Here is a 9,097-nt window from a genome sequence, read left to right as displayed (position 1 = left end):
GACTGCGCAGTCTAGCAAGGTGAAGCTAGGACTATGCGAGGAGACCTGCTACACATGGGAATTCAGAAACCTGATATGGTAATAATCACACAACATTTTTTACAGATCGTGGAAAAGTTAATCTGGAGCTGCTACGCAGAGCAACAGTTTTAAATGTGCTCCAGTTTTTATTCACTTCTCTGCGTGACCAAATTTTATCAAGAATCACTAGATAAACAATATCAAGAGCATTGAAATGAAGTGACAGACTAGAAAAAAATATATATATTTCTGCATTTTTGTGTAGAATGATGTAAACAAGACTACAATAGACATTAAAAAAGGCTAAAAATCATGGCGAGTCCCCATGATAGTGAAATAAAAAAAAAAAAAGGATTTGATGCAATATAGAGAATATGGATGAGAGAATACACAGTGGCCGCTCCTATACAGTACATGTCTGTAAACCAATCACATCTGCTCTCTCATCTTCTGTCTTATGTCACTGAGGAGTATGAACACCCTTGAGAGTATAGCACATACAGTATCCATAAGATTAGGGGAAGAGTTAGAGCGTCTAAATCCACCGCTCCTCTGAAGAACAATCCCCATTCTGACTTTTTTTCAAGGGCAACTGATAAGTGATGTGACACCTCCTTACCACATGTTTTAACCCCATTTTGCAACTATGCACAATGACGATCGTGACGCGGTGGATAGGCATCACAACCATGTAAACACTCTCTTCCGCTGCCATTTGCAGCTTCTAGGGAGCACTAAAAATCCATCTCAGCTGTATATTTTTACTTTCCCACAACCACAGATCTAAATTTAGCCTAATGTAGTAAAAGACAGAAGCTTGTGCTAGTACAATCCTATGGTGGGACGAACTGTTAGTATAGGGATTTACCAGGACTGTAAATACTAAACATGCATTTTTATACTGACAGCTTTTCCCAAGCTCTACAAGATGGGCAGTGTTGGCTTGGTATCTTTAGTCTTTGCAGTAACAGAAATATTCATAAAGTAACAGACGCAAGGTCAACATCATAATCCACAGTGCTACAGACTCATAAATGATTACATAGACACAACACTTACTGCCACACTTTGAAGCTATTTTATCATAGAAGAGAAATGCCTCATCTCTTTTGCAATGAAGAAAAAAAAAACAAAAAAAAAAAACAAAAACAAAAAAAAAAAAACGTACCTGGCTGATAGCAATCTTATTTATTTCAGGTACTTATATAGCGCCGTCAATTTATGCAGCACTTATATATATATATATATATTTTGTACATTCGCATCAGTCCCTAACCCTCAAGGGGTGTACAATCTAATGGTCCCTAACTCACATTCATGCATACACATACTAGGGCCAATTTATACAGGATCCAATTAACCCACCAGCATGTCTTTGATCTTTAAGGGCTCGTTCACACTAGGCTGTTTTGCCAACGCTTGCCAAACGCCCCTATAGCATTTGGCAAGCGTTGGTCCGGCATTTGCGGAGCCTTATTAACGCTCCGCATGTGCGGTTTAGCGGCGGTTGCTAGGCGTTTGCCGAGCGTTAATAACGCCCCACAAACGCCTATAATGCAGTTTGAGTGGTGTTACCGCTCCGCAAACACTCCGCAACCGCGTCGCAACCGCACCGCAAACGCCGGCCGGGCGTTTGCGGAGCGGCACCATAGACGAGAATAGGAGGCTTCAAAGCCTCCTGACTCGTCCAGAGGCGTCCGTTTTGCCGCGACGCAACGCTCCCGTTAGAACAGCACCATGTGCTGTAATGTGCAGAATTGGCAGAGGCGTTTGGGAAGCGGTAAAAACGCTTACCAAACGCCTCTCTGCCGCCTGCACACAAGGCTAGTGTGAACATAGCCTAAATTGCACATTGAGCTGTGTATGCACAGCACAGGGTACATTCTTGGCATGGCGCCTGTATGCCAGGATGAATGTACTCTTGCACATGCGTAGAAGTTGTGTCATCCCACACCAGACGGGCCAAAGGGACCTCATGGGCCCCAGAGATCTTTGGAGATAAAGTAACAGACGCAAGGTCAACATCATAATCCACAGTGCCCCAGACTCATAAATGATTACATACACACAACACTTACTGCCACACCTGGTTGGCGTTCAAAGAAAGAAGCTCTTCAAAGGAGTTCTGTTTTTTCTACTAAACAAGTACTGTGTCCTGCAGAGGATCAGAGGCTTCATTACCAACAGGTGAGCCCATCTCAGCATGTGAGTATACTTTTAAAGGGAAACTTCATTCCCCTTCTCTCAGTTTGTTTTTAAAACAGAACTAAAGTGTCAAAAAAACCCCCAAAACTTTAAAACTATTTTATCATAGAAGAGAAATGCCTCGTCTCCTCTGCAATGAAAGAAGCGTACCTGGCTGATAGCAATCGTATTTATTTCAGGTACTTATATAGCACCATCAATTTATGCACCACTTTACATATATATTGTACATTCACATCAGTCCCTAACCCTCAAGGAGCTTACAGTCTAGGGTCCCCAACTTACATTCATACATACACATAATAGATCCAATTTAGACAGGATCCAGTTAACCTACCAGCATGTCTTTGATCTCCCCTTCCTGCTCATGTACATAAATGGCCGGATGGGAACAGTGCAGGAGCTGGTGACTGTTTATAAAAAGGCCTCCGCATTCCGTGCCTGTGTGTGCTCCCTGGGAGCACGCATCACCGTGATCGGAACACCGATCGCTGTACGGGACCTCTGTGTGAGGTCCCGATCATGTGATCACTGATTGTTGGCCAATCAGTGATCACATGAATAGTAGTAAACAAGATGTCACATCCTGGCATCATTGCTTACTGCTTGTGAAATCTGTGAATGATCAGAGGTCACATGGTACAAGGCTATTCACAACAGCCTTGTACCATGTGACAAGCTGTGACCAATCACAGCTCTCACAGTATTTCACAATTGCTGCAAGAATGCAGCCAGAGAGGAGAAATGATTGCTTTTACAGCCTTTATGGGTATAAAAGCAATCAGTGTAAGAAGAAAAAATCTTCATCACCCCCCACAAGTAGTACAGTGTCACCATGGTGACACTGTACTGCTAGGGTGACAGTATGTAAAAAAGTAAAAAACAAATAAAAATATGAAAAAATTAGATAAAGATGTAAAAGATTGTTTAAATAAATTATCATTTTTGGTTATGAACTAATTTGGGTTATTTTTTCTTACTAAAAAGATAGCTGAATACATTTTGGCCAAGATTTATGAAGAAAATATTTATTTGCAAAATGTTATACGAAAAACACTTTTTTTTTCAAAATGTTTGGACTTTTTCATTTATATAGCAAAAGTGGTGAATAAATACCACCAGAATAAAGTTTTAGCTGTCTCAAAAAAATGCTAAAAAATGAATATGGGTACAGTGTTGCATGACCACGCAATTGTCATTCAAAGTGTGATAGCACTGAAAGCTGAAAATTGGCCTGGGCAAGAAGGGGGTGAAAGTGTCCGGACTGGAAGTGGTTAAATTGCACATTGAGCTGTGTATGTGCAGTACAGGGTACATTCTTGGTATGGCACCTGTATGCCAGGATGAATGCACATGCGTAGAAGTTGTGTCATCCCACACCAGACGATCAGAATGGCCAAAGGGACCTCATGGGCCCCATAGATCTTTGGAGTTAAGGTGAATATCCTCAGCTTTAATTGCCTTTGAGTTTGCCTTTTATCCTGAATTCACATACAGAACTTACCAACACAGTGAATCCAGCGTTGTCCTGCTGTGATCCTCTTCTCAGTTGCCACAAATTTTCTTCTCAAAATCACAAGGAGCAGGCAGTCTCTGCCAGGTTCAGACAGCCAGCCCCCCTGATGGCACGTCAGGTTCACCCTGCTCCAGCTGTGGAAGACAATGCATCTATGTATACAATCAGCCCAGGGGTGGACTGACAACTCATGGGGCCCCCGGGCAATAGGGGATCATGGGGCCCCTGTGTCCTTGCCCACACTCAAAGCACACCCAAAAAAGCCTATAAAAAGGTGCCAGGGGCATTTCATGGGGCCCCCTACTGACCCAGGGCCCTCGGGCAATGCCCGAGTTCCCAAATGGTCAGTCCGCCATAATCAGCCATAACTTTATGACCACCCACCTAATAATAAGTAGGTCTTCCTTTTGCCACCAAAACAACCCTGACCTGTCGAAGCATGGATGCCACTAGACCTCTGAAGGTATGCTGTGGTCAGGCTGCTGTTAGAAACCATGGGGCCCCATACAGCCAACCTGACAGGGCCCCTTAAAAAAAAACAAAAAAAACCCCACAGTTTACTATGCTTCAGTTATGAATGATCGGTACCGATCACTTATTGTGTTCATTCAAGAAAGGAGGTAGCTGGTAAATGTGACATGTTTTCCGGACCCTTCCCCCACTCTCCATCCTGAAGGACCCTTTTGCGTGACTGCAGTTGCTGGTGGAAAGGAGAGGAGGGAAGCTGGCAGCACTGTGGGAGTGGGGGCACACGGGGGCCTGGGGAGCAGAGGGAAATGTATGGTGCAGAGGGTGATGGGTGCAGCGGGGAAAGGGGGGGGGGATTACTGGATCCAATCCTATTTACGTGTGGCAAACAGGGGGATTACTGGAACCGACCCCTTGTATGGCTCTCTCTGCAGCAGATGAAAGCAAGTGGGAGGGAGAGAAGAAGAAGCTGGTTTTCAGCTGCTGCAGAGAGCCATTCAGGGCATTGGTTCCAGTAATTGCCCCCTGCCATGCCAATCACCCTCCCAACCCACAAATATTATTCACCCAGCTGCCTGGGCCCCCCATCTAATGCTTGGTAAGCTGCAATATATTACATTTTTGGTTTTGGGTTTAATACCGCTTTAAGGTCTCCTGCATGTTGGATCTCAGTATATTTTAGTTCCGTGAACTTGCTGTGTGATTATGTTTCTATGGATACAGGGAATTCCATTTGTTTTTTTATTTTTTATGTGTTTCTAGTTCCTTACACCCACGATAACAAATAACCAATTATTATATGATATTACTGTGTTACAAGAGCAAGAAACAAATACAGTTTAATATTGATAATGAGTTGTCATTGTCCTCATTCTTACTAAGCACTGGGGAAAATGTCCTTGTATAGTGCAACTTCCCTTCAAAATGAACAGTCTATTTGCCTTTGATAAATCAACCCCAGAGTCTCTTGATAGGATGTGTGCTGCTAAGTGACAAAGACTATGGCAGGCCATAGACGGGCCGTTTATCGGTCGAATTGTCGGCCGATAAACAAAAAATTGGTCGGCCCCGTTGCCGATGCTGCCACCAATGTCCACAAAAAACGTCCGTTTTTCGTGGATTTTCCAGCATGACTGATAACAATAAATGGGAGATCCGCGAAAAATGGTCGACGGGCTGGCCCCACTAACAACGTGAATATCGGCCGATTTTACATGCGGACAAAAATTCAGCCGATAAACAACCCGTCTATGGCCTGCATATAGCATAAACTGTAAATGTCATTAGTTCAAAAATGACTGCTTCTGTATGGAAGCTCCAACTTGCAGTAGATCTAAACTCTGTGTCTTTAAGTGATTGGAAGCCTTGATGTTTTTAAATTTACCTGCTCTGTGCAATGGCTTTGCACAGAGAAGCCCCAATCCACCTGTGCACACAGAGCATGGCTCACCTCCACCCCTGCAACCCCCCTCCCCCCGCTTCTGCTCACTGGCTGTGATAGACAGCAGGAGCCTATGACTCCCGCTGCTGCCTCTCGGCCAATGAGGAGGTAGAGAGCTGAGAGAGCCACTGCTCTCATGCACATTTGGATTGAAATTGGCAGGATTTACATAAATTTACAGACAATTTAAAATCAACTAATCTTTACACTGTCCGTAAATGTCTGTTACGGACCGCAGCTGTCCATAAAAAAATGGTTTCCAAACGACTTTAGAACTGCAAATGCGCAGTTCCGAACTTGACAAGGCTCAGGCAGGCTCAGATGGGGGGCGGGCACACAGTGATGTCTTGGCGCCGCTTGGCACCTGTTATGAATTACTAGATGGAAAGCCAGGACATGGGAGCTGGTACACCACCTGCCCACCATCTGCAGTGCTGCCTGACTTGAGTTGTCATTGTCAGTGTCACCTGTCATCAGGACAAATGAGCATGGAAGGGGAAGCAGGTTGGAGCTAACAAGACACTAGTGGTGGTGAAAGGGCTGGGGGTCAGACTTGATATTGACTCAAGAGGCAGAGGAGGAGCAAGCAAGCCACCCAGAGGACTGTCTGACTGAGCTGCACCCAGGGGCGGACTGACAACTCATGGGGCCCCCGGGCAATAAGGGATCATGGGGCCCCTGTGTCCTTGCCCAAACTCAAAAAAGCCTATGAAAAAGCTACCAGGGGTATCTCATGGGGCCCCCTACTGACCCCGGGCCCTCGGGCAGTGCCCGAGTTTCCAAATGGTCAGTCCGCCCCTGGCTGCATCTGAAGCCAAGCAAGCAAGCATTATGGTGGAAGTCAGTGAAACATTACTTCATCCTCCAGCCAAGCCACACAGTCTCTGTGGGGGGTCACTGATGTAAGAGGGGAGTGAATACACTAGGTAAGGGGGGACACTGATATAAAAGTTCCCCATTATATCAGTAACCTCCCTCTACCTTATAGTGTATTCACTATGCAGAAGGTGGCCTGTAGTCACCAGAGCCCCCCACCACACAGACACACATGCACACACTCACACACACACATCAGAGTTCCTAGCATTCCCCTAAATCTGATGTAAAGGAGGTCTCCTTTACATCAGAGCCTGCAGGTTTCTCCCTTACAGTGCAAGGGGGAACTCTGAGGACCCTGATGTAAAGCGGAGGTTTTATGTATAAGGGAACGCTGTGGACTCTGATATAAGGGGGCTCTGGTGACCAGAGACCACCTTACATCAGAGTTCCCCTTAACACCAGAGTCCGCAGCATGCCCCCCTACATCGTGGTCTGCAGCGATCCCATTTACACTAGGCTCTGCAGAGTGGCGCTGTAAGGGGGAATCCTGTGGATGTAAGAAGGAACTCTGTGGAATTATGTGTAAGGCATGAGGGGCTCTGGTAACCAGAGACACCCCTTTACATCACAGATGGTCTGCAGAGTTTCCCTTTATATCAGGCTCCACAGTGTTCTTTTTTACATCAGGATCCGCAGAGTTCCCCCTTACCCTGTAGACTCTGACGTAAGGGAGAACTTTGTGAACTGTAATGTAAAGGGGAACTCTGTGGACTATTATGTAAAGTGGAGCTCTGTGGATGCTTGTGTGTGTGTGGGTGGAGGGGGGGTAGGGGGGCTCTGGTGACCAGAGACCCGTTACATCAGAGTTTCCCTTTATACCAGAGACTGCAGCATTCCCCCTTACATCAGACTCCACAGATTTCTCCTTTACATCACAGTCCACAATGTTCCCTTCACGGTCTGCAGAGTCCCCCCTTGTACTGTAAAAGGGAACCCTGCAAACTCTGATGTAAGGTGGAACTCTGTACTGGGTTATATTAACCTGACCTTCATGTAAATGGACAAATATATTTTTTGCCTATTACCTTAAACACATTGCTAATAGCAACAGCTACATGTTTGTAGCTTAAATATTGATATTTGCACTGAAAATGGTCATTTTATGTACTTTTTTTTGAAATGTCAGTTAAATAGTTGGCCCTGTCTGTAAATTCCATGTGTTGTGCCAGTAAAAAAAAATGTTGTTGTTAGTAAAATTTGGGTGTCCTGTCAGTAAATTTCACTTCAGGAGGTTGGCAACACTGGAGGTAGAGCTCAGGTAAGTATGGGCAGGGGGTGGGTGGAGAGAGCAGACCACAAAAGGTTTTTACCTTAATGCAGGGAATGCATTGGTCCTCATGCACACTGGACATTTTGAAAACGCTGGTAACATTAGCTGTGTAAAGTCACATTAAAAACTTGAGTTGTTCAGCTTTTTTTTTGCATTAGTGTATAGCAACGTTTTGCCGCATTAAGCTGCATTTTCCTGCGTTTATCCGCTTTTGCGCTTTTTAGCGGCTTTTTTTACCCCAAAAAACTTGGGGGGGAAAAAAAATGTCCAAAAAACGCCGGTTTGCTGCGTTTTACTGCATTTTGTTGCGTTTTTCAGCGTTAGAGTACTTTTACAGCTAAAAAACTCCTCCAGAAACCCACTAGTCCTGAGGTTTTTTTCCAGCCAAAAAACATGGACACATAGGATAACATGCTGGGGGGTTTACTAGCTGTAGAAAAAAATGTCAAAAGCCAAAAACAGCCGCTGTAAAAATGTCCAGTGTGCATGAGGACTTAAGGTAAAAAAAACCTTTCAGCTTTACAACCACATTAATTACACTTATGATCACAATGCAGCAACTCTTGGAACTTCCAGATGAAAAACACATTTTCATATTTCTGGATTCTGCAACTTTAGACAATGTGCAATGCACAAGATGATTTTTCAGAATCCGATGGCCCAGTGATCTCATGATTACATTGCTCTGTACTTCCTGGCAATAAGGATGCTGTAATCCTTTTATGTGATTATATTTTCTCATGTTCTATTTCCATAAAGCAACAAAATCCCGCAATCAACAATATTCAGGGTCATAGCCTTAAATAGCTGCATGAGTAAAGTCATTTATAAGGAACCAGCCAGGACAGAAATATGGTAGGTGTCATTGATGACTGGCTTTTAAAGGTGCAAGCTCTGGAGCAGTTCTAACTTTAGTAATGCAGGCCATACATGGTTTGAATTCCGAACGATTTTTTGTTCGAAAATCGAAAATGTCGTTTGCTCGATAATCCGATGATGCCATCATTGATTTTGAAAATCGGCTAACCAAGTCATAAAGTTCACCTCACATAACAGGCGAAGCTTCTGTTCCTTCCAGGTCACGGCTCATGCGCATATTCTTTTCGGAAAAATGATCGTATGATTTGACCATCACTGAGTCAAAAATCGGTAATTTTTCACAAATTTTCTAACATGCCCGACCACCGAAAATGGGAGGAACCACAAAAATCGTCCAGTGCCAATGACCCACTAACAGAGCAAAAATTGTCCGATTAGTCTTAGGTCTGATTTTTGGATGCAAAATCAGCTGAATTTC

Source organism: Staurois parvus, unplaced genomic scaffold (assembly GCF_062004578.1).
Source record: "Staurois parvus isolate SC_StPar_1 unplaced genomic scaffold, SC_StPar_1.0 ptg000229l, whole genome shotgun sequence".
NCBI classification, from domain to species: Eukaryota; Metazoa; Chordata; class Amphibia; order Anura; family Ranidae; genus Staurois; species Staurois parvus.
Note: the sequence above shows the minus strand (reverse complement) of the source record.